The following is a 19,626-nucleotide window of genomic DNA, read 5'->3' on the forward strand; positions in this document are numbered from 1 at the left end:
GACCTCAATTACAATATTACTTTTGTAAGAGAATAAAGAATGACATAAGAGTAAGAGTATGCTACTGAATGAATTCAAACAGTAATATTAAGATGCTGATACAAATCAGAGTTTTAAACTTAAAACAAAGGTATAAGTTTTGGGAGGAAATATAACTGGATATCTTCCAAACAAGGTGAAGAAATATTTAGTTTTAGAGAGAACACAAAATTAGTAAACATAAAACAAAAACAAATTTAACTTTATCGAAATTAATAACTTCTGTACATAAAACATCCCCATTTTACAAAAAAATTTAAGCTATGTGACAGACTCTGAGAATATCTTACCAATATTACTGAACAAAGGGTTTAAACAACAGTATTGCAGCTCGTTCTTTAAATTACTTGAGCCTGTCTCATAACCTCACTCCAAAAAATAACGAATGTTACCATGCCAGATAAACATATAAATTAGCAACCTCATATCAAATAAATTAAATATATTTGATAACAAGAGTGTTCCTTTTTATGAACTGCTTTTAGAAACATTTACCTTGTTAGGATTCCACATAATAAAAAAATCTATGACATAATCTATGAATTCATGGGATATGATTCCCTGTAATAAGCAAATACTAAACAAGAAAGTAACCAGCTATTTCATTAGAAAGCTATGAAATAAAGTTATTTCATGAATAAGAAGCTTCCTTTTGTGTAATTTATGACCTAATTTGTTAATCTATATCTTGTATGAAAAGGAACGACCTGGGGAGCGGTGTGGATTGTCTCAAAACTCTTACTGCCTTGCCTGTGACACTGTTACTTATATTCTTAAAGTTACCAGTAATATTTGATAATGTGTAAGATCTCTGAATCACAAAAGTCCCACTTGACTATGCTATCTCTTAACTCTTTATCTCTCTCATCCTTTTCTCTCCTTTTCTCTGTCTCTCCCACTCTTTCTCTCTCCATCTCTCACTCTCTCTCATTTCTTCCTTGGTCGTCAGGGAACTACAAAGCAGAAACACCGTGAATCATCCCCTTATATTCACTAGAACTGCAAAAATTAAAATTGAAATTAAAATCACCAACAGCAGTAAATATTGGCAAAGAAGTGGAGCAACTGGAACTCTGAGGTAATGCTGGATCACTTCTCTGCCCTTTGGCTAAGATCAAGTGATAGAGCACTGGTGAAACTACAAACTGCAACAACTGTTTTAGAATAAAATATTTTTCACTCCTGGATGTTTAACCAAGAGAAATAAAAACATATGTCTTAAAAGAGACTTTATAAGAATGTTTATAGAGTTTTATCCATCATATCCTGAGATAGATATAACTCACATGTCTATCAACATTAAAATGGATGTCTTAGCCTCTCCAATGAATAAAGGAGGTAAGATAGAAATAATCACTCCGGTACCACAGTAGACAGGCCTTGAAGGTATAGAGTGGACTTGGCAAGCATTTTTTTTCCCTGTGACCTTCCAGTTGAAAACAAATTAGTTACTAATAGACTTAGGCAAATAATATACTTCATGGAGGCACATAACCCCAACCAATATAGCCACTAAGAAAATTGTAACGATTTGTGTTGGTCTGGTGGAATTATCTCCAGCCTTCTCCCTGTATCCAGTTACAGCAATAAATTCTCTTCTTTCATAAAAAAGTAAAAAAAAAAGAACGGATGAACAAATGTTAATTATACATAAGAAGAAATATACTCAGAAATGTACAAATAATGGAATATTAATATGCACAACAATATGAATAAATCACAACAAATATTATGTTAGCAAAAATCACGTTGGGCAAAGGATGTCAGACAGAAATGCAGGTATACCCTATGACTACATTTATATAAAAGTTCAACAACAGGAGAAACTAATCTATGGTAAGCAAAAGTTCAATGGTAGTGACATATGAGTATAGAGCCTGACTGGTAGTTGTTGCTTGGAAGGTTGGTGGTCCTCAAGCCAACTCTCAGTTTTGATGATTCACTAGAAGAAGTCATAACTCAGAAAAACTGATACTCATGGTTATGTTTTATTACAGTATAAAGATACAAGTGAAAATTAGCAAAGATAAAGGCACATACAATGTAATCCAAATGAAGTCAAGCACAAACTTCCAGTTTTTCTCTCTCAGTAGAGTCATGTAGACAGCACTTAATTCTTCCAACAATAAAGTAAATATGAAGTATTTCATATTTCCAACAATAAAGTAAAAGCAAATATGAAGTTTTTCTAACCCCTGGTGTCCAGGGATTTTATTGGGGGTTACTCACATAGGTGTGGGTGATACATATGACAGATTTACTCTACTAAGTCTCCAGAACCCTCAGAGTTTAAACTGATACTGAATGGAACAGTTAAGATGCAGAAGTAAATTCTTTCAATTTACATAAATAGTGGAAGACAGATGTGAAAGTACAATGCAGGTTCTCTGGTTACAAATTCCACTTTTTCTTAAACATAAAATGTTACCTCATCTAGATGTGTCTCTCTGTATCAAGCTCTCCAAATTAATAAAGTAATTATCTATTAGCCTAGTTTTACCTTATATTAATAAAAAATGTGGAGGGGGATTGTGTGAGGTTAATATTTTTGAAAATATATTTTAATAACGGAATTTAACAAGTAAAATATAAAATCCAGCACAGATACTGTAACAACGAAAGCTCTATTTATGACATTAGGGAGGAATAAAACAAAATAATAATAGGAAGGGACTATAATTTGATATATATACACATAGATTTATATATCTAAATTTAAAATGATGCAGTAAAAGTTCTAGAAGTACTTAAGATGGAAATGATCAAAATTACGTTTAATGTTAATAAAAATAATAGCTACAAGTTATAGAAGATACTGTAACAACAAAAGCTGTGTTTATGAGATTATGGAGGAATAAAACATAAAATAATGATAGGAAGGAACTATAATTTTAAATATATACATAGATTTATATATAAATTTAAAATAATGCAGTAAACATTCTAGAAGTAGATGAGAATGGTTAAAATTACATTTTATGTTAATAAAAATAATAGCTACAAGTTACAGAGCACTTTCAATAAAGTATATATGCTCTCAACAACACCGCTACATAGGTACTACTAATATTTTAATCTTATAAAACAGAAAACTAAGTAGCAGAGGAATTAATACTTTTCAAAATCACAAATACCTAGTAAGCTTGTAGAACCAGAGTTTTGACATAGGCTGTCTAGATGCATACTCTTTGCTATGAAACCGTATTCCACACTCTATCTCACAGTAAATTATGTTGGCATTGTAAATGTTATCAAATATAAATAAATTAGTTAACAAAGAAGCCAAATAAATTGTATATATATAAATATTCTTTAATTGGTTTAAAGAAATATTCATTTTAGCAATTTTATGAAATTATAGAAACATAGGAGGATTAAGAAATGATTAATATATTTGAACTTAATATTCAATATATTTTAAAGAATTATGCATTTCCTTATGACAAGAGTAATCATAAAGATATTCAAGATAAGCATCTGTCTGATAGAAAACAGTTGCCTCATATTTGATGCGTATTAGTATCACTTGATATGTAGTGAATAATTGGAAATTACGAACAAATGCAAGAGGTAAATAAACAGGAATAACAGAATAAAAAATGGATAAATTTATGAAAAAATGCTTGAATTCAAACTAAGGAAATAGAAATCAAGTTTATGATAGGGAAATCTGAATTTTTTTGGCATAAAAAGCAATGCAAAATAGGTTAAAAAGCCATAAAATATATTGACTAATACACTGAAATGGTCTAGTAGGGAAGGTTTAATGAACATTTAAACAGGTTCCATCCTAGTTCTCTAAGATTTTCTTAGCATTCTCCCATTTCTGTTTGCTTGCCTCTTTTAACATGGCTCTTTTCAGGTTTTCAAAATAGTAGCCCACAGCAAATAAGGCTGTCTGTTTCCTGAGTCATATCAAGGTGTAGGAAAAAGAGTACTTCTTCCCTACTTAATAAATAAATTTTGCATTTCATTACAATTGCCCATATATCTCATCTGACAAACAACTGTGGGAAGAGAAATGATATTGTCTATATGGGTATGCTTAGTTAAGCTATTTAGGTTGGTGCAAAAAATTGCGGTTACCACAATACACTGTTAATGGATGTGATAATTGCTAAAAATATATACAAATTAGTTAGCTGTCATATTTTGTAACTTAAAATTCATGTACACTAAGAATATTAAAGTCTGTCTCATAAATACATTTGCACGTATGAAAGCAAAGATATAAATATGTATGACAATGGCAGCATTATTTGTAATAAGCATTATTACCTGTCATCAAGTAATATATATATCGAGAAGGGGTAGTTAAAATATTCTGGTATGTGCAAAAATGGAATTCTTGTAAGCTATTTACAAAAACAGTTAGACCATACCAAGAACATTCATAGGTGAAAGTCTTTTCAACAAATAGTGCTGGGAAAAACGGGTATTGATACGCAAAAGAATATAGTTGAACTCACCTTGCATCATGTATAATAATTTACTCAAAAGGTATTAAAAATATAACATGAAAGCTACAACTATAAAACTCATAGAAGAAAACATGGGGAAAGCTTCATGACATTGGATTTGGCAATGATTTCTTTGATATGACACTAAACATAGACAACAACAAAAAATATATAAATCGGACTTCATCAAAATTGAGAATGTTTGTCTATTAAAGGACACCATCAACAGAGTGAGCAAACAGCACACATAATGGGAGAAAACATTTATAAATCATATATCCGATTAGGGATTAATATCCAGGACATATAAAGAACTCTTACAAATCATCATCATCAACAACAACAACAAACAAATGTAAAAGTTGTCAGAATCAAAATAGAGTCATCAATGTTATGAAAACCCTGATAAACAGAGAGAAGTCCATGAAAAGAGGGTTCTCACACTTCTATGACTAAAAAAAAGACTCCACAAAACACACAACCTTGCACAAAGGCCATCACAAGCTTATATGCAATATACTTCTGCAAAAACAACTGCCCAGCACTGTCTGCCCAACGTTAGACTAGTGTTAAGCTGTTACTGATCTCTGTAGTTGGGTATCATTATTTAAAAACAACTATAAAATCCTTCTTATTTTTTCCTTTAAAAACTTTCGTCTTTCTTTACCTTGCTGAATATGCACATAGTTTACTATGGCATGTGTATTCTCATTGAAATGCTCTATTCCCAAATAAATATCTCTTTCTTTTAGAGAACCTTTCTTAGTTTATTGGATTGACACAAAAAACTGAATTAAAAAATGGGCAAGGACTTGAATAGATATTCCTCTAAATAAATTATATGCATGGCCAATAAATACATGAAAAGATACTCATCTCCTATCATTAGAGAAATGCAAATCAAAACCACAGTTGGATACCACTTCATATCCATCAGGCAGATATTATAAGAAAACAAAAACAAAAACAAAAAAATAACAAATCGGTGAGGATGTGGAAAAATTGAACCTATTGTGCCTTGCTGGTGAAACTGTAAAATGGTGCATCTGCTATGGAAAATAGTACGTTGGTTCTTTAAAAATTAAACATAGAATTACCATATGATACAGGGACTCCATTTCTGGGTATCTATACCCAAATGAGTTAAAAACAAGGACTCAAACAAATATTTGTATACCCATGTTCATAGCAGCATTATTTATAATACCCAAAAGGAGGAAACAACTCAAATGTCCATCAGTGCATAAATGGATAAACAAAATGTGGTATATTCATACAATGGGATATTATTCAGCCTTAAAATGGAGTTAAATTCTGACACATGCTACAATATGGATGAAGATTGAAGATTTTAAGCTAAGGGAATATGTCAGACTCAGACAAATGTTGTATAATTTTCATCATATGAAGTACCTAGTGTACTAAAATTTATAGATACAAAAAGTAGAATAGTACTTGCTAGGGCCAGGGGGAGGGAATGATGGGGAGTATTTGTTTAATGGCACAGAATTTCAGTTTGGGAAAGTAAAAATCTTCTGGAGATGGATGGTGATGATAACTGCAAAATAATGTGAATATACTTAATGCCACTGAATTGTACACTTTAAAATGCTCAATTCTATGATATGCACATTTTACCACAATTCACAAACTGGAAAAAATTAGACCTATATGTTCTCTATGAAAATATATACTTAAAACAGAAGCTACAGATATGTTAAAATATGATATGCATGTAAATGCATAGAAAATGCCGAACAGGAGAAAGAAGAGGGTTGAGATTTTGTATTTATGTTTGCTGACACATTTTTCTTTGTTACAGTCCTGCCCTTATCTGTTAATGACAATGTATTCATGTCTTGTACTAAAAAACATCAAATAGCAATAAGGAAATCCTATAATATACAACACATTAATTTCTGATAAACACATGCACGTTATACCAATAAAACAAGAAAAAATATACAACTTGAGGAAAAAATAAAGCAGTGATTTCAACTATTTAATCACAGGATTTATTTTTATACTTCCAAGAGGATGACCATATTTTCCTTTTGTATAGGGAATCACAAAAGATGAGTATTAGAATTAGGACATCAATTAAGAAAGATAGATGTGAAATTGTTACTTCCTCTTTTAGAAAAACCCTTATGCCTAACCTTTTTCTTGAACCTAACAAGATGATTTTTTTCAGGGAGCTGAAAAAGGCAAATACAGAAAGGGAGAGGCTAGGGGCAAAAAAACTGAGAAATGTCAGGGACATTGGTGTCATATGAATCATGAAACACAAAAATGCCTAGGATCTTCAATAACTAATAAACTCTCATGTTATAATAATCTTCATCATGCGTTTGCTAATCTCAGTAAGGTAGTTTAATAACACCAAAAATAACTCATACTCTTAACCACATCAAGTTGTTTTAAACGAAGGCCCTTCAAAAATGAAGACATAAGCCCCTTGTTCTATTTGGATCAGTGTGTCTGAGTACCTGCTTGATACTTCTAAACCCTGTTTAATCTGAGGACATAGTTCTGTCTACTTGTCTTACATTACTGCCACATCTATCTGATATACTTCTCTTTAAATAAAGTCACTTAAGAGCTTCTGCTCCCAAAGGACAAGTAAAACTTGTAGGCTTTTAGATAATGTTTCTGCAGTGGTAATATTGGGAGTGGGGAGATTCTATCAACAGTAGCTAACACATTTTCATAGCTTACATCCTTCTAATCATTATTTCAAAAAATGGGCATTCTATTATGGAAACAACATATAGACATTGAGTTATTTTATAAGATACAGTAATTTTAAGAACATAGCAGATGGCAATAGTACTTTGGGCATTTATATTATTGCAACTCATGTTCTTTTAATGGCAACCCAGCCACTAGACAACAGTAATGGTACATTCTGAAAGTATTAAACATCCACAGTTGAGAATTACTTTTTGAGGAAACAAGAATTCATGAAAAAATTATTTTTTCCAAAAGAGTCCCTTGGTTCTATTTTAAAAATGTGGTTCTGATTAAAAGGATAAATACTATCAATGAGGAAAAATTTGAACAGAAGTAAAAACATTACCAGTCTAAGCTTAAATAAACAAACCAACCTTTCTCTACACAGCAACTTAAAGACAAGTGAAATCTGGACACACAGACAGTATCTCTCTCTCTGCCTCACACAGATACACACACATTATCCTAATTTTAGATAGATGGATAGATGGATATCACATTTATGTATAGATATATATGTGGAGTAGAATCATTCTTAACCACTTTTAACTAAGCAGTATTTGTGCCAGATAATTTTGCTGTTTTCTCTCCAAAGCATGATAGTTGCTCCCAGCACATTGAATGACTACACCATTTCTTATGTGGTAAAAGCAAAATAGTACTGAAGTTATATATATATATATATATATATATATATATATGATAAGATTATATATTATATATAAAATATATATTATATATAAGATATATATATGTAATAGATATATATATTATATAAAAATATATAAGATATATAATATATAAATATATATAAGATATCTATATTATATATAACAAGAATCAATTATGTTTGTTCACAAACGAAACTTGTAGATGTGGGAAAAATAAACTCTTTTTAAAGCTATACATAATGCTTGTAAAAAACTCAAATGTGACTTACCAAAAGAAAGTTAACAATGTGGGAAAGAAATTGTAAACTTCTTTTTTTTTAATCACGAAAGTGAGTAGGAGTTTCAAATCAGGTTGCTATACATGAACATCTGTTCTTGTGCCTGTGTTTGTCCTAAACGCCTTGAGTAAATACTATTTGTTACAGGGTAAGTATAATGAGTTTGTTTCTCTTCTTAGCGGTAAGCTCAGAAGTAGACAAGTGACTGAGTTCTAGCTTTTGGAATAGTTTTATCACTTTTAGAAGTGAACTCAGATGAACGAACCATGTTCTTTCTTTGGCGTCAGTGTATAAGAATGTAGCTCCTACTCTTTTTTGACCATAAAGGAGGGAGATGACCATACAGAGGATGGCAGGGGCCAAAAGCAGGCAGTAGTTGGGTCCTTGAAAACATCGCTGAGATACTAAATTAACCAAACCCTGCTGTATTTAGGAACATCTTATTTGAAACAATATATCTTATTGTTTGAGTTTTCTATTACTCCTTGCTGAAAGGATCCTACTGAGTACATTAATGGTAGGCCAGCATTTTTCAAATGTGTCTGTATACTAGGCTTACTTGAGACATTAAAATGTAGCAATGCCCAATACACACCCTCAGCAGGGTAAATCACAATCGCCAGGCATTGGTGATTTAAAAATTTCTCCATTTGACTCCATTTTACAGCCCTTGTTCAGGAGCACATAGGTAGAAAGATGAGTTTTCTCTGCAGTACTATAAAGTCTTCGACTCAACTACCTCTTCTGTTAAATAAAAGAACAGATTTTTGGAGTCTGTGTAAGTTAAAGATCTTAAGATCAGGAGAGCAGACTGCCTCTTTATTCTGTGTTGGAACTGCTTTATCTTTACTCCAGTGTCTCCAACTGAGCAAGTTTAAGTCACTACAGGCTCTTCTCTGTTTCTACCTTTGGAAACATCACTACTGGGCAGAGTGTTCACTTTCTTAGGGAAACAGTTGTTTATGCTTTCATTATGTGTCACATCACTTTTGACAACTGCTGTGTATTCATTGGGAAGAGGAGGGACTCAAACAAGACTGGCCATATGTTCATTAGGAAATAATTCATTTTTTGATAATGATAATTATCTTAAGTGCTTAAAATCCACATCTGTTTGTTTTTGTAGTTTTTAAATAACCAAACATGGAAATTTGCATGAGTTCCACTGCAGAAAAAGAAAAAGAAAAAAAAGCTGCCGTTACCTTTTCAGCAACTTGAATTATGGTAACTCAATTCTAGCTTTCCTGGAATTGTATTATAATACCTGTTTTTTAGGAGTGTCCCAAATAATTGATCTATTGATGGTGTTTTCTTTCTTTTCATTTGACAACTGTTATTTCATTTGTTTGTTTATATCTTTAATGTAATTTCAACGAGATTTTTAAAAGAATTGTGATGAAGATGTGTTATATTTATGTTATTGGAGTCTTTTTAGGTTTCATCATATATTATAAAATGAACTATAATATAGCCACAACCAAAGTAATGCCAGGGATAACTAGTTATTTAATTACCTGTAACTATAACTGTAATAGCACTTATACATGCGGTTCAGATAGAAAGATAATTGATAGGTAGATAGATAGATGAATAGGTAGATAGATAGATGCCTTTATAGACAGAAAGCCTGTGAAGATAGAACTGGAGCTTCTTTTCTTTTCTTTTTATTTATTGTATTATTTGTCTTTTTTTTTTCTTTTTTTTGCAGACAGAGTTTCACTCTGTCACTCAGGCTCGAGTGCAGTGGTGCCTTTCATCGCCACTCATCACCTTCCAGGTTCAAGCGATTCTCCTACCTCAGCCTGCTGAGTTGCAGGGATTACAGGGCCTGCCACCAACCTGGATAATTTTTTTTTGTATTTTAAGTAGAGACGGGGTTTCTCCATGTTGGCCAGGCTGGTCTTGAACTCCTGACCTCAGGTGGTCCGCCCACCTCGGCCTCCCAATGTGTTGGAATTACAAGTGTGAGCCACCGTGCCCAGCCAAAGCTGGAGCTTCTTTACAATCACTTCTGGGTGTTTGCAGAAGCAACTAGGACTGAGATCACATTTCTATATTCATCTGACTGTTTGTCCTTGCTGAAAGCCAGGTACACAGTGTGAATGTGCCTGGCCTCTCAGGCAGAGCCAGTCACATCAAAGGGAAGGAAGAGGCCCTAACAAGCCAGGTGGAAGCTGGCTTGGCTGATATACCCACTTGCTAGAACTGTGCACATAAAGTGTCTTTCCAAGACAGCTGCTTGCCATGAAGTTGACCCACAGTGGAGGAAGAGCCTCCAAGTATATTTATTTCCATCTCCTCTTTGAGTTGAAGCCTGAGTTTCTCCAAATTTAAGGATATCACAGGGCTTTTAAAGAGATATTTTAATTACTTTTTGTGATTTAATCTTTTTTTTTTTTTTGATGTAGGGATAATCTATAATGAGGCTTGATGTCTTTCTTCAATTTGCACAGTCCAGCAGAAATCACTGAAATTTGTGAATTGGGAAATGGAAAAATCTCTGTATTTTCCCTCTTAGGCCTCTCGGCCCATGATGAGAGGGGCTGCCATGAAGGTCTTTGACATGTTCTGGAGACATTTTCCCTATTGTCATTACATATGCAAATTTCTGCAGTAAGCTAGAATTTCTCCCCAGAAAATGGGGTTTTCTTTTCTGTCTTTTTTTTTTTTTTTGCTTAAGTCAACACATCTTTATTAAACACCTGCAGTTACTGGGAGGAGGCGATGATGCTGGACACACTGTCAAAGTCGATCTTCTCTACAATATTCTAGGGTTTAATGCTCTCTTCCTGGTTACAGATGAAGATCGGCCCTGACTCGTTAGTGCTCCAGCCATATTTGCTCATCTACACCTTTAGCTGGCTGGCTAACAGATCACCAATCATTTTACCAAGCAGCCAGCATTCCATGTGCTGGTAAGTGATACCCACGACATGGCAGATAAACTTTCAGACAGAGTCTTCAAAGCCGGTTATACCTTCCAACAGGACCATGTTTTCCTTGCCAGAAGGCCTGTAAGTGGCAGGTCTCCAGCAAGTCCCTGAGGTGCAAAATCTGTTGGATTGCCTGCTCTTCTTGTTGTGCTGGTGGATCATGCACGTGGACAGGGTGAAGTTGGTGTGTGGCAGGTGTTGAGAGCCTTCAGCAGGATCTGGGCAGTGATTGTGGTCTGAAAAAATGCTAGGTTGAACTGGTACAGCTTCGGGACAGCCAGGTTGTCTTCTAGATCATAGGCATTCTCCTTGGCCTGCATCTCCATGTAGTGTTCCAGCTTGGCCAGGATTGTATCTGTCGATGTCCTTAACCAACTTGCCCCCGTTGGCTCTCATTTGCTGAAATATGGCCATGACTACTGTCACCTTCCACAAGCAGGGCTGAAGGCTGACACTGGACGTGGATTGCATCCTCCAGGACGGGAAGGGGTGGGGTTTTCTTTTCTATTGCATCATCAGGCTGCATACTTTTCAAACTTTTAGGCTGTGTTTCCTCTTAAATGATATGCAGTTTAGAAATTTTTCCCCACCATACCCTAAATCATCTCTCTCAAGTTCAAAGTTCCACAGATCTCTAGGGCAGGGGCAAAATGCTTCCAGTCTCTTTGCATGGCAGGAGGACCTGTACTCCAGTTCCCAACAAGTTTCTCATCTCCCTCTGAGAACACCTCAGCCTGGACCTTATTGTCTGTATCACTATCAACATTTTGGTTAAAGCCATTCAAGAAGTCTCTATGAAGTTCCAAACTTTGCCACATCTTCCAGTCTTCTTCTGAGCCCTCTAAACTTTTCCAACCACTGCTTGTTACCCAGTTCCAAAATTGCTTCCACATTGTCGGGTATCTTTACAGCAGTGCATCACTACCAAGTACAAATTTACTGTTCTCATGCTGCTAATAAAGACATACCTGAGACTGGGTAATTTATAAAGGAAAGGGGTGTAATTGACTTACAGTGCCCCAGGGGTAGGGAGGCCTCAGAAAGTTTATAATCATGGTGGAAGGGGAAGCAAACACATCCTTCTTCACATGGCAGCAGCAAGGAGAAGCGCAGAGTGAAGTGAGGAAATAGCCCCTTATAAAACCATCAGGTCTCATGAGAACTCACTCACTATCATTGGAACAGCATCATGGGGGTAACCAGCGTCATGATTCAATTACCTCCCACCAGGTCCCTCCCATGACATGTGGGGATTATGGGAATTAAAATTCAAAATGAGATCTGGGTGGGGACAAATCCACATTGTATTAGGTGCTATTCTCTAGACACTGGAAGCATCACTTCTGTAGGCCAACTGAGGTTAGGAAAACCTGGGCTTCATTGTTTCAAACACATTGACAGATATATACAGCCCCAAACTCAGGGTCACACAGCTTTCCTAGTAGGATGCTAACTTTGAAGAACAATTTTTACCAAGATGTGAATTATGAATTTAGCTTTTTCAGAAGTTCTTTTTTTTTATAATTAGTTTATAAAACTGATCTCCTGGTAGCACAGTCTGCTCTCTGAGATAAGAAGATATTGGTTTTCTGACAATCACAGTTAATTTGGGTATTGGCTTAGCTGAATTCATCAATTTCCTGAAAGCACAGTTGTGCTAACGTGGACCATTCAATTTGACTATCTCACAATTTTCATACTTCATACCTCTCAATTCCGAGAACTATCACATGTCAGTGAACCTCTATCCACTTCATCAAATCTCAATTATATTTAAAGTTTTATCATTTGTAGTACAGCATGTTGACATATTCGACATTTTATTTAACCTTAAAAATATGGTTCCTATTGTGATCTGGTTAGTGGATAATCAAAATCAAAATCTTTTGCACCTTAAAGGAAACAATGAACAGAGTGAAGAGCCAACCTAAAGAATGGGAAAAATATTTGCAAACTTTACATCTGATAAGCAGCTAACATCTAAAATATACTCAACTCAGTAGCAAAAAAAAAAAGTATACCTGTTTACAGAATGTACAAAGGATCTGAGTAGACCTTTCTCAATAAAAGAAATACAAATGCCTAACATATATATGAAAAAATGCTCAACATCAATACTCATGAGAGAAATGCAAACTAAAACCACAATGATATATTGATATTTTACCTGTTTTTATCTGTTAGAATGGCTATAATCAGAAAGAAAAAATATGACAAATGTTGGCAAAGATATAGAGAAACGGTAACCCATGCACACTGGTAGGAATGTAAATCATAGATTTCTTTATGGAAAATGATACAACAGTTCCATGAAAAATTAAAAGAAGATCTACTATATGATTCAGCAATTCATCTTTTGAGCATATAACCAAATGAAATGAAATCAATATATTGATTAAATAATTCCACTCTTAATATTCACTGCTGAGATAATTTTCAGTACCAACTATCTTAGGTCATATTCCTTTGAAATGATTTGTTAAGGAAGTGTTTCCATGAAAAAATCAGTAAAGGGCTGGGGGCAGTGGCTCACACCTGTAATCCCAGCACCTTGGGAGACTGAGATGGGAGGATCGCTTGAGCCCAGAAGTTTGAGGCCAGCCTGGACGACAGAATGAGACCCCATCTCCACACACACACACACACACACACACACACACACACAAAATAGTAAAGGAAAAAATATAGCCAGGTGTGGTGGTACATGCCTGTAGTCCCAGCCACTCGGGTGCTGAGGTGGGAGGATCCATTGAGTTGGAAGGTCAAGGCTACAGTGATTGCACCACTGTACTCCAGCCTGGTGACAGATTGAGACACTGTCAAAGAGAAAGAAAGAAAGAAAAAGAAAGAAAGAAAGAAAGAGAGAAAGAAAGAGAGAGAGAAAGAAAGAGAAAGAGAAAGAAGGAAAGAAAGAAAGAAGAAGGAAAGAAACAAAGAAAGAAACAGCAGCAAAGGAGTAGAGATGGCAGGACATAAAAATGGAGAAAGCTAGATATGGGGTGATCTCAGAGGAAAGCTTCACCTGGTCCTACAGGGTAATTATGAAATGAAAGCAGCCACAATAGTTGAAAAATGCTTTTATTGAAGTTTTTAAAATATTTCTTTAAATTATCAAAATGCAAAACAAAAAAAAAATTGAAAGATTAAAAATTGTAATATAGATATACAAAAATATATGTGTTATGTAGAAGAACAAAGTACAGAATATCCTTAAGGTGATATTATATAAACACTTCTCTCAATTGAAATTCAAAAACAGTCAAAATAATTGATGAATTATAAGTTTGAGGCTATTTTTCTTATTGATGTTTAGTTTATACACAGTCAACTCAATATTTTTAGAAGTACGTTTAGATGAATTTTGACAAACATATACAGTTCTTTAATCATATAATCAATATGTAGAATGTTTCAATCAATGAAAAAATACCATCCACACACATTAGTTGCCATTCACTACTCTCTACACTCAGCCCCTAAAAACCACTAACCTTATTTCCATCCCTACAACATTGTAATTGTAGAGTGTCACAGAAATGAAATTATATGGTGTGTAGTTATTTGTGTCTGTTTTATTTTGCTTCACCCAGTTTATTTTATTGTATTATTTACCATATGAATATATTAGAATGTATTCTCTCCCTTAATATACATGCTAGAAATTCATCCACAAGAACTATTCACAGCATGAAAACCATTCAGTTATGATGGACATTTGGGTTATTTTCATGGACTTTGAAAAATTATGAATAATAACAATTCTAAACGTTTTGTGTTACTTTTTGTATGTAAACAAGTTTTTCTCCCCTTGAGTAAATTTAATTGCTAAGGCATAGGTGATTTTAGCCTTAAGGGATAAGTGTATGTTGAACACTATAAGTAAATGATTGATTGTTTTGTGGAGCAGCTATAAAATTCTCTGTATGTATGGATCTGTATGTATAAAAGAGAATAGAGAACTCAGAAACCCATGTAAAAGGTTGGTTAACGTTGAGAGTTCTTTATATGTTTTAGAAATAAGTATTTTTTCGTTGTTGATATCACAAGAATGGGAAAAAATGTTTGCAAACCCCAAACCTACAACAATGTTGTTTTTTCTTTTGCATTCCCTTTATATGGACTTTTGCAGAAAAAAATTTTCAATTTTGATGAAATGAAATTTAGATTGGTTTTCTTTTATGTATAGTTCTTTAAGTGTCATGTCTGAGAACCCTTCACCAAGATCTAGGTCCTGAAGATTTTCTCTGATGTTATTTCCTAAAAGTTTTGTAGGTTTGTATTTAAATTTAAATCTTTTTACCCAATATTTTTATTATTTTTAATAAGATGTGAGATTTAAGTAAGGGTTTGATGGGGGAATGGCTAAGGATATTCAATTAATAAAGCACCATATGTTGAAAATGTTGTCCTCCATCCAATGCATTGATTTTTTACCTTTGTCCAAATCAGTTGGCTGTACTGAAGTGGCACTATTTCTGGGTTCTCTATGCTATTTTATTAATCTATGGGTCTATTTCTTCACCAATAACACATAGGATGACTACTATAGCTATATGGCTTCAATTCATGTAAATTGATTGTTTCCACTATATTTTTTTTCAAAACTGTTTACTTTCAAGTTTTTTTTTAATGTCTTTCCCTAAATGCTTTAGAAAAATCCTATTTATATCTAAAAAAACTTTCTGAGGTTTTAGTAGAAATTGTCTTAAATCTGTATGTCTATTTGAGTAGACTTGACATTTTGGTTATTCATAGTCTTCTGACCCATGAACACAGCATGTCTCTCCACTTACTTAGATCTTCTTTGATTGCTTCTATCAGTGTTTTGCAGTTTCTGAAATAAATATCTTTTAAATGTTATTAGGTTTACACCTACTAGTTTGTTTCGAGTATAATTATAAAATATTTGGAGTATTTCCATTTTCTTTCTCCTACTGATTTCTAGGTTATTTCCATCACGTTCTAAACATATGCTTTTTATGATTCATGTTTTTAAAGTGCACTAAGTTTTTTGTATGGACCAACATATGATTTTCTTTTTGTTTTTAGTGAATAGTCCATGTATAATTAAAAAGAATAAGAACATATATTCTCCTGATGTTGACGTGTTTTACAATTATCAATTAGGTCAAATTGTTTAATGACATAGTTTGTTTCTTCTTTATGCTTACTGATTTTCTGTCCACTTGTTCTGTTAATAAGAAAGAAGTGTTGAAGTTTCCAACCATAATAATTGATTGGTTTATTTCTATTTCTAGTTCTGTGAGTTTTGGTACTTGTATAATGTAGTTCTGGGCTATAGGTGCATTCACATTTGGGAGTTTTATGTTCTCTTGAAGAATTGACTGCATTATTATGTATTTCCTCTTTTTATCTCTAGTAATATAACTTTTTCTGAAGTGAGTTTTGAAGTATTAACTTTTAGTTCCTGGGTACATTACTAGAATATTCTATGTGTACAAAGTCATTAGTCATTGCAGGCTTACCATTTTTGTCAAGAATGTTTTTGTTTTGATTTTTGACCACTGATTGAATTTTAGTTTTTCCCAACCACTAAGGACAACATAATAATTATAAAACTAGTATTCAAACTTTAATAAATGTCTGTTAAATTATTTTCTATAGTAGTTTTATATATATATACATTTATCTTGGGTAATTAGCACCTTTATAAATGTCAATTGTTTTAGATAGAAACATGGCACATCTTTCCTTTGTTCAAGTTTTAATTTAAATATTTTAGTACATTAATTTCCTTTATATAGCTAAAACATTTTGAAATATTTTGGTGTTTTTTGCATTCTTTTCAATAAAATTATTCCCTATTCATATTTTCTATTAAACTATTGCTTAAATGTTTATGTTCCATAGACTTCTATCTTGTGGTAACTTACATCACAAATGTTTTTATTACATTTTCTTCTGTAGTGATCTAAGATTCTCAGACTTTCTACAAAATTCGATGTGCAGATATCTTATTTTTTATTGATAAGAGGTTCTTTAGAAATTAAATGATTAAGTTGTTCTTAATAATTCCCAATAAAAATATCTATTATAAAACAATATTAGCTTTATGTTGTTATGAGGCATTCCTTGTATTCTTAATAAAGACTTCTTAGATTTATTTTTTGAGTCCCTCTGTTCTTATAATTTGTATATCCTGTCTCAGCATGTACTCTAATAAGTGCATGCTACATTTTAATAATACTTTTAGCCCTCTTGTTTATATTATGTATTCTTTCTCTCCTACTAAATAATTATTGCATTATTTAGGTAACTTTTACTTTAGTGGTGTAACCTCATTATAGTTTTTTTAATTACCAATGTTATATCTATATTCATTCATAAGTAGTTTACAGGAATTGTTTTAAATTTTTATAATTGATTAATCAGCTTTGTAATAAACATTTTGCTAGTTTTATTCAATACATTATGAGTATTCTTTATGTTACTCCTGGAATAGTTTACTTAAGGATAGTGTGGTAATATGTTTATGAATCATCCATGCTAAAGATAATCTAAATTGTGAAGTTTTAATGTATTTCTTTGATATCTTTCAATTATTAACTATTAAGTATATTTTATTCACAGATTTTTGGACATTTCTATTTTTCTTTAGAAATGTGCCTATTTTATCAAGATGTTCAAAATTTAGAACATAGTGTTACTTTACTTTTAAAATTTCTATATATAGCACTACTGGTTTATTTCTTCTTATGTTCTCATACATATTTTTCTAAGATCTTGTAATATTTTTGTAATTAAAAAAATAGCAATTTGTTTTTACATCCTCCTCTGCCTAAACACCCACAATGTTCTAACAAAATAAATCCACACTTGGTGTTTGCATTTAAGTTAGTTTTGAAAAATCAAGTTACAGTATTTATTTTTTCTTTCTCTAATTTTTTTTTGTTTAATACATATAAATTACGCACTTTTAAAACTCTCACTCACATCACCACATGTAACCATGTGTAGAAAAACATAAATGTCCACATAAGTCACACTGGAGTCTAATTAAAATGATAGTCCCGTTACGATAGAGTAGTGCTCTTTACAGTAAATTATAGCATATGGTACAGGAAAGAAAAGGTGATTAATAGTACCTAATACTCTTTATAGTATTCATATGCCCAGATACAGTCTTCCTCTTAAAATATATAGGTCCAATAATAATCTCTGTTGGTTATGAAGTGATAAATCCTTGTGGTTTTTGGACTTACATTTCCCTGATAGTGAGTGACATTGAGTACCTTTTCATAAACTAATTGGTCATTTGTATGTCTTTTTTTGAGAAATGTTTATTTAATTATTTTGTCTATTTTTAAATTGGTATGTTTGTTTTTATTCTATTGAATTATAGGACTTCTTTATATTTTTTAGGTATTAACCCTTTAGCAGATATATGATTTACAAATATTTTCTTCATTTTTATAGGTGAATTTCCATTTTGTTCATTTTTTCCTTTGAAGTGTAGAAAATGTTTTAGTTTGACATAGCTCCATTTGTGTGTATTTGTTTTTGCTGTTTATACTTTTGTTGTCATATCCAAGAAATCATTGTCAAGACCAATGTCAAGAAGCTTTTCTCCTGTGTTTCCTTCTAGGAATTTTATTAATCCTTCACATATTATTGTTTAATTCATTTTAAGTTGATTTTTGTGTATGGTGTATGATGAGGGACCAATTACAAAAGATAACTTTTGTTTTTTTTAGACAGGGTCTTGCTCTGTTGCCCAGGCTGGTGTGCAGTGGCACAATCACAGGTCACTGCAGCCTCGACCTCCTGGCTCTAACGATCCCCCCACCTCAGCCTCCTGAGTACCTGGAACTACAGGTGTGCACTACCACACCTGGCTAATATTTTTATTTATTTATTTATTTTGTAGAGACAGAGTTTTGCCATGTTTCTCAGGTTGGTCTCAAACTCCTGCACTCAAGAAATCTGCCCACCTCAGCCTCCCAAAGTGCTGGGATTATAGGCATGAGCCACTGCACCTAGCCAGATAACAAATATTGTTGTGGATGTAGAGAAAAGGGAACCCTTATATACTATTGATAGAAATGCAAATTGGTGCAACAACTATGGAAAAAAAGGATGGACGTTCCCCGCCAAATTATAAATGAAATTATCATATAATCTAGCAATCCCACTTCTGTATATACATTCAAGAAATTGAAATCACGATCTCAAAAAGATATCTGCACTCCCATGTTCATTGCAGCATTATTCACGATAGGGAAAACATGAAAGCAAGCGGAATGTTTATCAACGGATGAATGCAAAAAGAAAATATGGTATATACATACAATTGAATATTATTCAGTTTTTACAAAGAAGTAAATTCTACCACTTGCTACAACACGGATAAATCTGGAAGACATTATGCTGAGTGATATACACCGGAAACAGAATGACAAATGCTACAAGATCCCATTTATATGAGAAAAATCTAAAATAATCAAACTCATAGAAGTAGATGCTAGAATAGTGGTTTCCAGGGACTGAGGGG

General features: G+C 33.0%; 1 long non-coding RNA gene and 1 pseudogene across 1 annotated transcript in view; both read right to left on the minus strand.

The window, feature by feature from the left end:
- Positions 1–19,626, minus strand: part of LOC134807013 (uncharacterized) — a 346,197-nt gene that overhangs the window by 104,289 nt on the left and 222,282 nt on the right. The gene's annotated exons all lie outside the window — the stretch shown is intronic.
- Positions 10,759–11,730, minus strand: LOC100614214 (eukaryotic translation initiation factor 3 subunit K-like; annotated as a pseudogene).

This window comes from Pan troglodytes, chromosome 3 (assembly GCF_028858775.2).
Source record: "Pan troglodytes isolate AG18354 chromosome 3, NHGRI_mPanTro3-v2.0_pri, whole genome shotgun sequence".
NCBI classification, from domain to species: domain Eukaryota; kingdom Metazoa; phylum Chordata; class Mammalia; order Primates; family Hominidae; genus Pan; species Pan troglodytes.